Genomic DNA, 17,540 nt, shown 5'->3' on the forward strand with positions numbered 1-17,540 from the left:
TTATCAAATGAGTTGCAAAATGAATAGAAATATAGTCCAGACATTGACAAGGTAGAAGTAATGTTTTTTTTTTATTTGAAATAATTTTCTACTTTAAACTTTGCTTTCGTCAAAGAATGCTCCCTTAGCAGCAATTACGGCATTGTAGACCTTTGGCATTCTAGCTGTTAATTTGCTGAGGTAATCTGGAGAAATTTCACCCCATGCTTCCAGAAGCCGCTCCCACAAGTTTGATTGGGTTAATGTGCATAAAAAATGTTTTTTCGTACCATACGGTCAAGCTGCTCCCACAACAGCAGTTGAGATCTGGTGACTGCGCTGGCCACTCCATTACCGATAAAACACCAGCTGCCTGCTTCTTCTCTAAATAGTTTGTGCATAATTTGGAGGTGTGCTTTGGGTCATTGTCCTGTTGCAGGATGAAATTGGCTCCAATCAAGCGCTGTCCACAGGGTATGGCATGGTGTTGCAAAATGGAGTGATAGCCTTCCTTATTCAAAATCCCTTTTACCTTGTTCAAATCTCCCACTTTACCAGCACCAAAGCAACCCCAGACCATCACATTACCTCCACCATGTTTGACAGATGGTGTCAGGCACTCTTCCAGCATCTTTTCAGTTGTTCTGCGTCTCACAAATGTTCGTCTGTGTGATCCAAACACCTCAAACTTTGATTAATCTGTCCATAACACTTTTTTCCAATCTTCCTCTGTCCAATGTCTGTGTTCTTTTGCCCATATTAATCTTTTTCTTTTATTAGCCAGATATGGCTTTTTCTTTGCCACTCTGCCCTGAAGGCCAGCATCCCGGAGTTGCCTCTTCACTGTAGACGTTGACACTGGCGTTTTGCGGGTACTATTTAATGAAGTTGCCAGTTGAGGACCTGTGAGGCATCGATTTCTCAAACTGGAGACTCTAATATACTTGTCTTCTTGCTCAGTTGTGCAGCGGGGCCTTCCACTTCTCCTTCTACTCTGGTTAGAGCCTGTCTGTGCTCTCCTCTGAAGGGAGTAGTACACTCCATTGTAGGAAATCTTCAGTTTCTTGGCAATGTCTCGCATGGAATAGACTTCATTTCTCAGAACAAGAATAGACTGTCGAGTTTCAATTGAAAGTTGTTTTTTTTCTGGCCATTTTGTGATTTTAATCGAACCAACAATTGTAATGCTCCAGATTGCCCAACCTAGCTCAAAGGAAGGTCAGTTTTATAGCTTCTCTAATCAGCAAAACTGTTTTCAGCTGTGCTAACCTACTTGCACAAGGGTTTTCAAGGGTTTTCTAAATATCCAATAGCCTCCTTACAGAGTTAGCAAACACAATGTACCATTAGAACACTGGAGTGATGGTTGTTGGAAATGGGTCTCCATACATCTATGTAGATATTGCATTAAAAACCAGATGTTTACAGCTAGAATAGTCATTTACCACATTAATAATGTATAGAGTGTATTTTTGATGCATTTAATGTTAGCTAAATTGAAAAAAATAAACTGCTTTTCTTTCAAAAATAAGAACATTTCTAAGTGACACCAAACTTTTGAACGGTAGTACAAAACGGTACATTTTTGCCAGTCCTTTGCTTGCATTTCAGACCTAGCTTTTATCCATTTTGGCCTAGATGGAGGACATGTTATCTTTCTGTTAGGAGTTTCCTCAATGTGGCATTTTCCTCCATTTTATTTGGCTTTAATCACCACAGCTTTTGGATTGTTTACATTCGTTTATACGGTCTGTGGAGTTTTCTGTTTCATAGTTAGCTTAACTTCAGTTGGTTTAATTCTCTGATCTTAAACCAAATTTTCGACCTTATGTGTTGTATACATTATAACGTTAAACTTATAATAACCATTAATCATGAATGTGTATTTATTCGCTGAAGTAATCACTGCTTTGACCAAAGGTATTAGATCACTGCGCAGACTATGAATATCACTCTCAGGTCATGAGACTGATGTGACAGTATTTCACCTGTTGCTGTTATCAAAACATATTTCCATGGAAATTCAGGGTGGTGTCCCTTATAATTAATCATAATTAATAATATATTGCCACAACTAGTGTTGGGTAAGTTACTTTAAAAATGTAATTCGTTACAGTTCCAAGTTACCTTGTTTAAAATGTAATTGTAGTGTAACTTTGTACTTTTAAAAAGTAATGTAACTAATTACTTTTGGATTACTTTTTGATTACTTTAAGGTTTAAATGAGCATTGACCCATGATCAACATTTAATTTTTGAGAACTGACAGTGTGAACCTTAAAAGAGTACTAAGCTGAGAGGGAATTGCTGACAGGCAATCACAGGAGGTCCACAAGAAGAGATGCCTGCACCAGGCATGTAAGATTCTCAGACTCCTGTCATCGGGCCATACTCTTTTCTGCTCCTCCCCCAGGCTCTACCATTTTCACGCAGACTAACAAAAGCAGGTTCAGAAACTACTTCTTTCCCACAGCGGTCACCTTATTGAACTCTTCCCAAAGACCATTCTTTCCTTCTCTATGCATACCTTACCATCCACACAACATCTGTACAGTGTTCCTCTTCAATTCCCATCTGTATAGCCCTATCTACAGTGCTATAGGATAATCTGTATATTATCTGTATGATTCCATCTGTATTTATCACATTTATTTATACCATATATTTTTCTTTGCCCTGTGCATTGTACTACCATAACTACATTACACACACATGCATTTCCCTAGGTAATTTATCTACTCTGCACATATCTATTTGTCACGTTGAGGACCCCGGCCCCTCCCTTTTGGGCGTGTGTTTATGTTGTCCACGTGCATTGTCTGCGTCTGTGGATTTCCGTGGTTATGGCTATGTCGTGTGATAATGTCTCACCCACCTGTGACTCGTCTCGTAATCACAAGGGGCTAATGTGGTTTGTCTATTTAATGTGCGCTCGCGCAGTGTCCTGTGCTCGTCGTTGTCTAAAGTTTACTCGTATCTGTGAGAGTTGTATGTTCTTTGTACGCTTTGTGCGCTATATTTGTGAATTAAAACTAAAGTGACGTCAGTCAAGGAGGAATCGTGTCTCTTCCTTCCCTGCTCCGCCGTGCGTCACACTATTAACCAACTTTAATTACACTAGCTGTAAATAACTGCATTTTATCTCTGAATACTGCATTCTATACATTTCATTACTTCATACAAATTTAATTTAAATGTATTGCTTGTTGAACAGTAGGTCTAAGATGGGTCCAATTATACCAATTGGGTAGGCTAGTCGTGTCATAGACATCGACAAACGTTTTACCAACACCAAACCATAAATATTCATTTGATACCGTCTGTCATTGTCTATAATAGTCATGTATGATTCCAGCGAATACTTGTTTAGGACTTTAAACAGTTCATTTGGTTAGCCTGTAAATCAAGCTAGCATCCTAAAGGACAAACACATTCAAGTGAATGGTAGTAGCTAGCCCAGCAGGTAGCGAACTATGGAAACCACAGTGTTTGACGGTCAGCATACCTTGCTGTTAGCTCGCTTACAACTTCAATAGTGGTTGCCTTCTGATCGGAAATAAACCTCCAAACTCCGAAATTGACACAAAGGATTGGCATAATCACAAATAGTTGCCGATGGTGGCACATGGTTCACATTTATTGACAACACGTAGCAAAAACAAATGCTCCTTAAATTTCCAGTCCTTCAAGGCGTCTGTCATTATTGCTGCTTGAGCTGAAACTGAATCGAGCTTGCTGCTCCAGCACAGAAACAAGCAGGAAACAGTAATATATGGCGCAAAGCTATAAAAATATCATTAAATATTTCGCAAAGGTTTTGTTTATATTTTTTTAATGTAACTAAAATTGTAATTCTTAATATTTTCAGAAGTAACTGTAACTGAATTACATATTTTCTCATTGTAACAGTTACACTTTTTTGTAATTAAATTACATAACGTCGTTACATGTAATTCGTTACTCTCCAACACTGGCCACAACACCTTTACTTAAGAAGCCTTCAGAAGCTAAAATTCAGTAAAATGCAGTATCACAGCCCAACAGTGTTGCGAATAACGCAGTTAAAAATAACGGCGTTAGGTAACGTCGTCATTTTGTCAGTAACGGGATAATATAATTAGTTACTTTTCCTGTCGTTACAACGCCGTTTACGTTATATATATTGATATACTAATGCGAGCGGACCACTGCCCAGGCTAGTGAGGAGTAACAGATCCCGATAGGTCACAGTTCTCGGTGTAACACCTGTTTAAACTTAACAAGTCAGTAAGCGATTGGCTAAGGCAGCGTTATGATAGCCAATCAGAGCCAGTGTTTTTACACGCGCGCCGAAGCACGCGAGTGACACGACACAAACGGAGAAGAGGCCGAAATGGCGTCAGGCGCAAGCCGAAGAGAACTAGAATTTTCAAGGCGATATAAACATTATTTAAGAAAATACTTGAAGTTCCTGAATGTGTACCAGACTGGATATTTGATTTATTTAACTAAGAATAGAGGTTTTATTGTTAAGTTTACTTCTGTTGTAAACAAACCAGTTGTCTCAGGTTGAGAGAATTTAATTTAATTTCATAGATGTAAATGCACTTTATATAGTGTAACTGTTTACTTTTGCTTTTTTTTTTCAAAGATTTGGGATTTTTTAACGATTTTATCCTGCACTGGTCTGTGGATGTGCAATAAATATCAAAAGTTAAACAATTTTCTGATCTACTCATTTCAACTGACTGTGAAAACTGCAGGCCTGATAGTTTTCAGGCGCCACGCCGGAATTCCGGCGTACCGACATGTCTGCGAGAAAAAAAAAATTGAGGGGGGGAAAAATCCGTCAAATCATAATGATAAACCACACGGGCGCGCATGCTATCTGTTTTGAGGCCGAAATATGATCCTTACGAGGTTCCCAAGTTACGATTTTTCGTGGTTACTACACATCTCCCATTTACTGTATAAAGCCTTGTTTGGACTTAAATGGTTCTGCGTCGTAAACGGAACTTGGTGTTTGGTGTGGGTGGCGTCAGGATTAGTTAAACGCAGCTATGGATTTGCCAAAAGGCTAGCTTTAGGATAGGATAACTGCGTATAGTACGTTATTTACGTACATACATGTACGTATGTTCCGATTTACACCGAAAATCGATTTACGACGGATCAACGTCGTAACCCGGGGACCGCCTGTATTTCAGACATCGGAAGAGCTTCAGAGGTAGATGCAAGATAACTTCAGTATTTTATCTTTATTCTGATTAAGTTACATTTTTATCAGAAATATAAGAGTGTTTTTTTTGAGCCGGTACAGGTGGTCAGACGATCTGGTTCATCCTGGCCGCCTTACGGCGTAATGTGTAATACATGAACAAAAGCACAAAATGTATGTCCTAATAAACCAACACAAAATATTTATTAAATTTATTAAATTTTATATGTAAAAACTAACTATAATCATAATACTTGTAATTCTTTTAAACTTTATTTGCATAATTTCTTTGAGTTGTCTGGTATCCTATAATTTACTAACAGTAATGAATAAATAATTAATTATGCCTGTTTTTAACATTGTGTCTAATCTAAATCTTTAGGTTACAGCATTTTCTCAGAATATTAATAGAAATTAGTTTTTTATTTCACTATAATGATTACCTGACTTATTTATTATTAATTAATTAAAAGATTAATTATAAAATATTCTAAATATGGTACACTAACACTCCAACCCCCCCCCCCCCCCCGCTCAGAAAAAGTTCAGGCTCAGGAATATTTCCCACTATCACCCCTGAAACTGCTTTAAAAAAAAACTTAATTAATTGGCATATAACCTTTTTTTAACTGTAACGCAAATAGTTACTTTCCCTGGTAACGAGTTACTTTTATTATAGAGTAATTCAGTTACTAACTCAGTTATTTTTGAACAAGTAGTGAGTAACTATAACTAATTACTTTTTTAAAGTAACGTTCCCAACACTGCTGCCCAACCATAAACAGTCAATGTTGGACCTATTGGGTATCTTGCAAGTAATCTTACACTTAGCAGTGGCAAATATGTTTGCTGTGTCCCAGTCTTCAGATAATGCTTGGTTATAGGTTGTCCATTACAATGGAATTAAATATAATTAGGTCTCTTGTGCGACTTGACCTGCTAGGGGAAAGCAAGCGATTGTCTTCCACATAAAGGCCTCTTTTCAAAGTAAGGCAAGATCATGCTGCCATACCAAGGCTTTGACTAACTGGCATTAATTGACAGCCAAGTCAGTGAAAGGGTTTTTCATCAGTTGTATTGGGTGGCAGATTTATGCCTTAGATTTCAGGATGGTTTGGACTTCCTGGGGGCTTCTGCAGGGTACCCGCGGGTCCTTAAAAAGTCTTAAAATGTCTTAAATTTAGTTTTCCATATTCAAGGCCTAAAAATGTCTTAAAATGTCTGGAATTTTATGAGGGGAGGCATTAAATTATTATAAGTGTGTGTTGTTAAGTCAGTTGTTCTGGCGCGATGTGAACTTTGCCGAATCTAGCGCTGGGACCATGCAGAAAATAACCGCTCCAGGGTCCTAGTGCTAAATTCCGAGCGCTGGAGTATACGGCCTCAACAACGTCAACAATTTTCGTTCGCCAACAAACCCCCCCCCCCCCCCCCCCCCCCCCCCCGTCAACAATGTGGAACACACCTGCATCCCCAGTAATAGTATTATTTTTTCTTGTGAGAGGTATTAAAAAGGTCTTAAAAGTCATTGAATTTGAGATTTAAAAATGTGCAGATACCCTGTTCTGAATGTGTTATAGACTTGTCGCACAACAACATTTCAATTATGGGTGATCCCTCTATGCATGAACCTATCTGGCCTCCTTTTCATGCCTTTCATGTGTTCCATCACAAGTCAGTTCTTGATGGCCTCACACGGTTTTCCTTGCCTGTGGAAGATGAAACACTTTCCCCTGTGGATAGCCAATCTGTCATGCCCCAGTCTACTCAGCCATGCGTGCCTGCTCCACCCACAGGAGAAGGGTCTGCCTGTAGTCATTCAGTAATGAAGAGGACGACTCTGTGAAAGGATGCAGTCATGACACCCTTAATATGAATTCAAAGGTTAATGACAAGGGCTTCCTTATGTAATTACTATTACAGTAGTGTCTGAGCCTATTGTGACATCTCTCATAATCACACCACCAATGGAAATCTCCTGATTTCCACAGAAAAAGAGTAGACAGCAAACTGCCAAAGCACTGAAACATCCTGTGGCCCAGACATGAATGGGAGAATCAGTTTCCTCATTTTTGGCTAGAGCTTTGTTGGAACAAAAAAGTGATAGTTTACTGCTGACAACAGTGGATGTTTTGTGACATATCAGCACAGCATCTTTTTCATCCCCCCAACTGATGTAGGACATAGGACAGGCCCCTCCTGCCCCCTGGAGACACAAAAAGCTGGATTTATTGGGCTGTCCAATAGTCCCTGGATGTCAGCAGTAGTATTGGTACTGAAACAAGACGGCACCTGGTGATGACTTCTGTTAACTCACTGAACTGACAGTGAAGTACTCTCATCCACTGCCCAGGGAGGATGAGTTATAGATTACATCACTTGCTCTTCCTAGTTCTCCTCCTGGACTTCAAGACAAGAAATTGCCTTTGTTGAAGTCTGTGCTTCCTAAAAACATATTTCTCAATGGGTATGGGTTCTGGTTGTTCACCATGCCACTTGGAATGGTTACTATGACAGTTGAAGCATTAAAGGGAATGTTGTGACGTGGGGATAGAGGCAGCAGGAGGCAGAGGCTGTAAACTATAAAAGCTTTATTGTCCATGGTGCATGAAACACAAATACTCAGGTCAAATGGCAACGATGGTGAGAAAGGTGCACTCAGCACAGTCTAGAGATGCAGTCCAGTACTGTAGGCGACGTTCCAAGGAGCAGGCTTGTGCACTGTGAAGACACTTCGGTAACACTTTACATTAAGCGCTTACTTACTAACGTTTACTAATGCATTAGTTAACATGAACAACACATGAAGTAACACATTAACAATAATTAACTAACAAAAGAACCAAAGTGCTAAACCAGGGGTCTCCAACACGTCGCTCGCGAGCTACCAGTAGCTCGCCACCCCTTTCCGAGTAGCTCGCCAAAGGGCCAATGAATTACATATAAATTTGTAAACCTAATCGGTCCCATCGAGAAATCTACTTAAATTTATGTCCAATCAAAATTCACAGTTGTCCCTCCCCTTCTAACACTAAATGATTATTCGCCAATTATACAACAGTTAGTTCACAATCCGACTGGTTGAGAAGTGTTCTAACCCTGTAGATATGTGTGATAACAGCACGGTATTCTCATTCTCTGTATCACTCCGCGGACGCGTTGTCAAGTAACGGCATGTACATATATTCACGATAACACACTCCCTCTCGTGTTCTATTGCTCAATTAGCTGTCAATCAAAAAGTTAGGCTGCCGTCAATATTGAATAAACCAGGGGTCACCCACGTCACGAGTCGCCCGCGGGCTTGTTTTCAAAATAGCTCACTATAGCGCCATGCACCAAAGCGCTGCATCGTTTATGTTTTTGCTACTATTATAGATTGTCCGCGGTTGCTAGCGGTCTTCCCGCTTAGCAATTGACACTCGCACACGCAACTTTCGTTCGCCGCCAAACCCCCCCCCCCCCCCCAACATCTGGAAGCCCTCCGCAATAACTGGTATCCAAGAAGTAGCTCCCAGTTCCAAAAAGGTTGGAGACCCCTGTGCTAAACCATCTACATAAACTGAAATCAGACATTTGCCTATTACAAGAAACCCATCTTACTGAAGCAGAATTCCAGAAATTTAAAGCCAGATGGATTGGCCAGACGTACCACTCAAACTATAACTCCAGAAAACGTGGTACTTCTATTCTCTTTAAAACCATTCCTTACATCCACAGTAGTACTATTACAGATCCAGAGGGAAGATTTATCATAATTAATGGTAACATTCACAAAGCTAGCTAGTATTTATGGTCCAAACTCCGACTCCCCAACATTTTTCCACTCTTTCTTTCATGAACTATCCAACTTTCCAAACTCACATATTATAATAGGTGGTGACTTCAATGTAGCATTAAACCCGGATCTAGATCGCTCCACCAATCTATCATTTAATAAACCCCTCAGCTCCTCATCCACAATCAAATAATATATGACAGAATATGGACTTATGGACATTTGGAGACTACATAACTTAAATAACAAAGAATTTACATATTACTCTCCATATCACAAAACATATTCCCATATTGATTATTTTTTGGTTAATAACACACTTACACATAGAATAACAGAGCCTAACATTCACAGCATTATTATTTCAGATCATGCCCCCATATCTTTCAAATTATCAACAGGAATTCAAACTCAACCTAAGCCCAGATGGAGATTCAATATATATTTACTCAAAGATCCAGATTTTACTATATATTTCAAAAAAGAATGGTCAGACTTTCTTGAAACCAATAATACACCAGACATAACAGCTAGTACACTTTGGGAAACGGCAAAAGCAGTCTTAAGAGGAAAAATAATATCATATTCCACAAAAAAGAAAAAAGAAGAAACTGAAAGACAAACATTTCTAGAACAAGAGTTGAAAAGACTAGAAACCCTGGCCTCTCAAGCACCTGCAAATACAAAATAAATAAAATGAACTCAACTGCCTTCTCAATAAAAAAAAACACAACATACACTACTCAAACTCCATCATCAATAATTTGAATTTGGTAATAAAAGTGGGAAGCTGTTAGCAAATCAATTGAAAAAACAAATGGAAAAAAGTAATATCACCGCAGTACAAGACAGCCTTGGAAATATAATGCAAGATCATACAGCAATAAATGAAACATTTAGGAATTACTACTGTAATCTATATACCCCGGAACATACCACTACACATACCGAAGCTGACACATTTCTGAGGAGTGTCTCCCTTCCCAAATTATCTGCTGACCAAGCACTCTATCTGGACACACCACTCTCAATAAATGAACTGGGAAAAGCATTACAACTTATGCCCAACAATAAATCCCCAGGTTTAGATGGTTTCCCTGTAGAATTTTACAAACATTTCTGGCCTCTTGTGTCCCCTCTTTTTTTAAATATGATTCTTGAAACTGTCCAGAATTCCAAAATTCCTCATCATATGAACACCGCTTTGATCACACTCATCCTTAAACCAAACAAAAATCCCACACAATGCTCCAGCTACCATCCAATATCTTTAATAAACACAGATGTTAAAATCATAAGTAAGGCCCTAGCAATAAGATTAGAGTCAGTAATCCCCTTACTTGTACACCCAGACCAGACCGGATTCATTAAAGGGAGACACTCCTCAGAAAACATGAGACGATTATTTAATATAATAGAACTATACACAAACAAAACATATGCCAAGAATAAAGACCCAGCCATAGCATTAACTCTAGATGCAGAAAATGCATTTGATAAAGTAGGGTGGCCTTTTCTCCTTACCTCCCTTAAACACTTTGGCTTTGGGCCCCACTTAATCAACTGGATAAAGATTTTATATAATTCACCCTCAGCGTCTGTAATCACTAATGGTCTGATATCCAAATCCTTCACCCTACACAGAGGTACCAGACAAGGTTGCCCAATTTCACCACTCCTTTTCGCACTTTTCATTGAACCACTAGCCTCAGCCATCAGACAGAATAATAACATCTCAGGAATTCAAACAAATTCATAATGCCACAAAATCAGTTTATATGCAGACGATATTTTACTATATTTAACATCTCCTGCAACCTCCCCTCAAGCAGTTCACAATCTTATCAATAGTTTTGGCAATGTTTCTGGCTATTCCATAAACTGGACTAAATCTGAGATTCTGCCTCTCACTCGTATTGACTGGGATGCTGAGGTTGGGGATTTACCTTATAAACGTGCTACTCAAACCATCAAATACCTCGGAATTCATATTTCAACAAATTCAAAAGACTTATTCAAAAAAAAATTTTCACCAAAACTACAAAATATCCAAGAGGATCTCAACCGATGGAACAAACTCCCGCTTTCTTTAATTGGCCGTATAGCATCTGTTAAAATGAACATTCTCCCCAGAATCTTTTTGCTATGACACCTGTTAACCCACCCTTGGGCTGGTTTTCCTCTTTGAATAGAATACAGCAGTAAACTCATTCTACTGGAAAGGTAAAAAACCCCGGATCAAATTAACCACCCTTCAAAAACCATAACAATATGGTGGGCTAGATGCTCCAAACTTTTACCATTATTTTCTCTCACACCAGTTACAGTATATTCGTCAATGGACCAATAACTCAAATCCTACTTGGCTTGACATAGAACAAACCATTTGCAAAGATCTGACTCTTCGAGACATTATTTTTATAGACAAATCAATCAGAACCCATGAATGCTTCCAATACAACACAATAAACACTACTTTCTCTGCATGGTGGAAAGCAAATGCAATCCTCAATTTTCAACTCACTCCGTGTAAATCCACCCCTACCTATAACCCTATGTTTACTATTAACAATAAACCCATCATCTTTGCAACATGGAAAAAGAGATGTCACGTCCAGCCCCTCCCTCCTCCCTGGTCCCGCCTAGCTCCCCGCTCCCATTTGTTCCTCCCTCTGTCTGTCACGCCCTCATCGTCAGTCTCGTACACCTGAGTCTTGTTCCACCGTCGTGTTTCCGTGTATAAAAACCCCCTCGTGTTTTACCCCGGTGTCGATCATTCCCTGTACGGTAATCCCTCGTTTCTCCTCTGTTATGTTGTTTGTAAGACCTGTTCCTCTCGCGACCCGTGTTCTCCCTTTGTTTCACTCCTAGTCTCCGTGTGATGGTTTATTTCCCAGTGTCTAGCACTAGTGTTTTCCCTGTGTAGGTTCCCCGTCACTAGTATTCTTTGATGTTCGTTCTCTCGTTGTCTGTTTAGTGGTTCGCCTACGTTTTAGTGTTTCTGGTATCTGTTGCCCCTGCATTTCATTTGATTCTCATGTGTATACGTTTAGTTAGTTGTTGTATTTTCATGTGTTCACGTTACCCAGTTGTATGGCTTACCTGTTTTAGTTGTGTCCTCTCCTTAGCGTTTCGATTAGCTCCCTTGTTACGTGTATGCGCTATGTTCAGTTCCGTTTCTTGTCTATTGTATATTAGTTCCCATTGAGTGTTTCCCCTTGTGTATTATTCTGGTGGGATTTAGTTTGTTCTTTCTGTTTAGCGTTTCTAGGTTCTAGTTCTCTCCCTGTATTGTGTGTTTCTTTATTAGTATTTATTCCTGAATAAATTAGTCTATCTTGCACTTGCGTCACACCCGCCCTTGAAACGTTACAAGAGAGGAATAACCAGCCTAGGGGACCTCTTTAGTGATGGCTCTCTCAAGACCTTCGACCTTCTGAAACAGACATATAACCTACCACCAAACTGCCAATTTCAATATTTACAAAGAGGTTATTAAAAAGGTAATTGATATCTACAATTTTCAACCACCAACTTCCTCTTTATTATTAAAATTAAACTCACTCAAACCCAAGAAACTACTCTCCCAAATCTATATCATGACAATACCATTTCACTACCAATAGACAAATGGACTTCAGACCTTCAGACTCAAACCGAAAATAACTGGCAAGTAATTTGCAGTAACACATTTAAAATATCATCAAATTCCAACATACAGCTAATTCAATATAAAATATTACACAGAACACACATCACTATCGAGAAAATGCATCGGATGGGCTTCACTGACTCCAACACTTGTACACACTGTCCCACTGTAACAGACAATCATCTTCACGCATTCTGGAACTGCCCCCCTGTCAGACAGTTTTGGTCGGAGGTCTTGAGAGAGCTGTCCAAGATCCTCAGCATCCCAATTTCTCCCACCTTAGCTCTGCTTGGTGACCTTTCCTCTCTACCAATGCCTAAACATCTGCATTAATCCTCATTTCTGTAACAGTGGCTAAAAAGATTATTTTACTTAACTGGAAAGACAGAACTAAATTATCAATAAATCACTGGTACAATCTGTTAACGGAATACTCAATTTTGGAAAAATTTACATTTACCATAAAAGAACATTAATTATTACAATATCTGATCCCCATTTTTGCAATTCATCCAGAGCTGATCCCTCCTTTCATTACTTACTTATCTATCCATTTCATTATTTATTTATTTATTTTTCTTTTCTTTCTTGCTCAATTCCATTTATTATGACCCCCCCGATTGTAGTTCTGTTTTGTTATATGTGTCACGTTGAGGACCCCGGCCCCTCCCTTTTGGGCGTGTGTCAACGTTGTCCACGTGCTTTGTCTGCGTCAGTGGATTCCCGTGGTTATGGTTATGTCGAGTGATAATCAGTCTCACCTGTGAATCGTCTCGTAATCACGTGGGGCTAATGTGGTTTGTCTATTTAATGTGTGCTCGCGCAGTGTCCTGTGCTCGTTGTTGTCTAATGTTTACACGTCTCTGTATATCTTCAGTGTTCTACGTGCGCTATATGCGCTATATGTATGTATTAAAGCTCCGTGACGTTTGCTGCAAAGAGGATTCAGTGTCTCGTCCTTAACGCCGCACCCATCGTCACAGAACGACGAGCCGTCAGAGACACGAAAAAGATGCCCGGCTAGAAGTCAAAGCCGAAGAAGGGGAAGAAACCCAGCAAGCGGCATCACCGCTCTTCTTCCTCTCCTCCGCGCCGCAAAGCCCCGCCGACTCTGGCACAGCTGATGCTGGACCCCGAGTGTGCGTACCTGCTGTGCGCGGCTCGGGAGACCTCCATACCCGAGCTGGCAGAAGAATACCGCCAGACAGCTGCGCAGGTAAGGGAGGAGCGGCACCCCTCTCCTTCTCGGGAGCTATCGCCCCTGCGGGTGGGCGTCCTCGAGCTAGAGGAAGACCCCCCCCGGTCGAGAGAAGGGCTCCTCCCCGCGTCAGGAGGCGATGCCCACGCAGGAACAGCTGGAGAGGGACCCTGTGTGCGCTTCCCAGCTGTCTGCGGCTTGTGGGTGCACGGACCCGGAGATGGCGGAAATGTTCCGCGAGGGCGCAGTGAGGATTTGGAGACATCTCCACTCGTCTCCTTCCCACGCCCTCTCGCCTCCGAGGGTGGGCGCCTGCACGATCGGCGCTACCGAGTTCGGGGAGGAGGACTCTGAGAAGGAGGAGCAGGAGAAAGAGGTAGAGGACTACTCCCCGTCTATAGGCGACGCCTCCACCATCGACTACGGTGGAGAAGGGGAGGAGGATTATCCTCCATCTATAGGCGACGCCTCCACCATCGACTACGGTGGAGAAGGGGAGGAGGACTACCCTCCGTCGGTGATTGACGAAACCACCATCGACTACGGTGAAGAAGAGGAGGAGGAGTCGGAGGAAGAGGATCACCCCGATGACGACGAGGGGGAGGATGAATGTTTGTGTCTATGTGCGTAAGCGTGCCTGTTTGTGTGTTTGTGACCGTGCCTGTGTCTAACGTCTTTTCCCCGGTCTTCCCAGGGAGGGTGTGCTAGGCGATTCGTGACGGACGCTTCGCCAGGGGCAGTCACCTCCTAGACGCAGGACTGAGCTCGTCGGATCCGCCCATCGTCGTGGGTTCGGGGCACTCGGTCCTGTTGGCACCCCGGGACGGGTAGTGCCCTTGGAGGGGGCGTTTGTCACGTTGAGGACCCCGGTCCCTCCCTTTTGGGCGTCAGTCTGCGTCAGTGGATTCCCGCAGTGTCCTGTGCTCGTCGTTGTCTAATGTTTACACGTCTCTGTATATCTTCAGTGTTCTACGTGCGCTATACGCACTATATGTATGTATTAAAGCTCCGTGACGTTTGCTGCAAAGAGGATTCAGTGTCTCGTCCTTAATGGCGCACCCATCGTCACAATATGTGTGTTTATTTGATTATTCTGCAACAACCCCTTTCCCCAGCACTATTCTGTATTTGTGACCCAGTTTTTGTGCAAATAATAAAAAAAGAGTGAAAAAACAACAATAATTAACTAACATTAAATAAACATGTAACAGTTGCATTAGTTAATGCTGTGTTTATATCAAGTGCAGACTAAGTGGTGTTGACTAACATGAAGTAATGCATTAGTTAAAATGAACAACACAAAGTAACACATTAACAATAATTAACTAACGTTAAATAAACATGTAACAGTTACAGTTACTGTTTTGGCTCTTTGATGCTCGCACCTTTTTAGAGCTTTAGTGTTAGCGTATGTAAATCAGTACAATGTAATATATTCCTTTAAGGTCACCCCAATATGTTACATTCTGATGTATGTTATGTACATTTGTCTTTGTAAAGATGTAAAGTGAAAACCAATAATGTTTTAGTGATGCATTACTACACTGTGAAATGGCCGTGAAATTTACATAAAAACTATGTAAAACCACAACAGAAAAATACTGTAAACTGGAAGGCATAAATGTTTTGTTTAATTCACAGTAAACCTTTGTGAACTGTCAAACAATTTTTTTAATTTTATTTTTACTAAAACAATATGTGAATATAATCAAATGTATTTGTTAAAATAAGACATGGTGATAAAAAAAACACAGAAAAAATGTTGTAATTGTCACGGTGAGGCCCTACCGATCGCCTCCGTCCACAGCGGCTGTTGTTGTTATTTTGTTACGTTGTGTGTGTCCCTCAGGTGGGCGGAGCCCGTGATTTGTCTCACCTGAGGGTCGTTTGTTTGCCTATATATGTCTTGTCTTTGTACCAGTTGACCGCTAGTCATTATATCCTTAATTCGGATCTATGTCACGGGTTTTTGGTTTGCGCACTTTCAATTAAACCAGAGCCATATAGAGAGAGAGTCGCGTCAACTCCGTTCACTCCAATGGACCAGTTTTTTACAGCAATGGCGGATCGTGGAGCCTGTCAATAGTTCCCGGAAGTTAGCAGCAAATACGAGCAGCGCAGTCAAACTGGAGCAGTGGACCATCTGTGATACACTTTTACAGGTTAGTACGCTTAAAAAATCAGATTGTGTATTATAAGGACATCAGAATCAAATTAGCATGTGCATTAAAATGTGAATTAAATCATTTTAGTGAATTATCCACCTCTTAATAAGCAGATTTAGGGAACTAAATCTATGCTAAGACAACGCGAATACGGTTAGCGAGATTTCACATTAACGACCGACAGCCTATTAATAGTAAATTCCTCTCTTAATGCCATTTCACCTAAACGCGATGTTTTTGCGGGGTAGCTAAGTATTGGTTAAATATAACATTTGAGTATGATTGTAGAGTGTGTTGGGTCGAGGAGGTGAAATGAAGATATCCATTTTGGAGTACCAGCTAACATTTTATTTCCTTTTATTTTATTTATTTATCCTTTTATTTATTTTATTTTCCTTTTTATTTCGTTTTATTTATTTTTATTTTATTTTATTAACGTATTTACTCAGTTTTTGAAACTGCTGGATATAAAAGACATATACTATTTAGTGTGATTAAGTTTTAAATATTCTGTCACTTAAAGAAATAATATAATTATTAGGAGTTCATACTTATTATACCTGTGTCAACACTATAGCTGTGATCAGCAGCTATGGGCCCTGTCTTTACAGGTCCAGTGGTGCATCGTAGTGCAGGGGGCTTCCTCTTTCTGAGTGCGGGGCGATGCACAACAATGGTGGGAACAGCATCTGCTCTCAGCCTGGTCTTGCCCTGTTTGGTTCTGATGAACTGGTCTGCCTCAAAATGTGCCTGCAGAGTGATGTGAGTTTACTCCTCACACATGACAACTCAGTTTTGTCTACCCATATACATATCCCATAGTGGGTGAATACACAGTATTAGAGAACACTTACTGGATACGTATACACTCATTACACGTGTAAAAAACAACCAAGGATGTGCAACAAGTTCAAATTCATATAACATCAATACTCATAATAATAATTTTCTCCTGTCTTTTTCTCCTCTCTCTCTTTAAGCCAAAGAACCATAGGGGATTCAATGGAGCCTGAAACTAGATAGCACCCTCACCCTGCACCCGAGTCTGTCTGGAGTCTTTGATTTTTTTTGTTCACTATTCTGTATTTTAATAAATGATGCATTAAGCTTTCCAATAGTGTGTTTATTGTGAAAAGTGCTAATGCAGTGTTTGATGATTACCTCACATATATATTTGCTGTTGTAATCTTTAGTGAGGGTAAGATTGCTACCGCTTAGTTGAGACAACCATTTTTTTCTCCTCTCAATATCAGTGGGGAAACCATACATTTTTGCTCGATTGGAGCATCCCCATGCAACACAGCAAACCATGGTGGACACTACACAAACAACACGGAGGAAAAGACACAGAAAAACTGCTTGACGATGTTCATATTTGAGATTATTAGAGATTTATTTAATGAATTAATTGCTGTAAATAAGTGTGTATTAAAAAGACAAGATATATATAATTTATCAATGTATTTTAATGTCATATACTGTCTGGATGTAAATGTAATTTGTTTTAATGTACCCTTTTAAAGTATATTTCTGCACAATGAAGTCAAAGAAAATTTTCCTTCTGTCAGAGAA

General features: G+C 40.2%; 1 long non-coding RNA gene across 1 annotated transcript; it reads left to right on the forward strand.

The window, feature by feature from the left end:
• The first annotated feature begins 15,585 nt into the window (after positions 1-15,585).
• LOC143527696 (uncharacterized) lies at positions 15,586-17,030 on the forward strand. The gene is made up of 3 exons (XR_013134234.1): positions 15,586-15,965; positions 16,546-16,730; positions 16,949-17,030. It is a non-coding gene; the product is annotated as an uncharacterized LOC143527696 (long non-coding RNA).
• Positions 17,031-17,540: the final 510 nt, after the last annotated feature.

Source organism: Brachyhypopomus gauderio, chromosome 11 (assembly GCF_052324685.1).
Source record: "Brachyhypopomus gauderio isolate BG-103 chromosome 11, BGAUD_0.2, whole genome shotgun sequence".
Taxonomy (NCBI): Eukaryota; Metazoa; Chordata; class Actinopteri; order Gymnotiformes; family Hypopomidae; genus Brachyhypopomus; species Brachyhypopomus gauderio.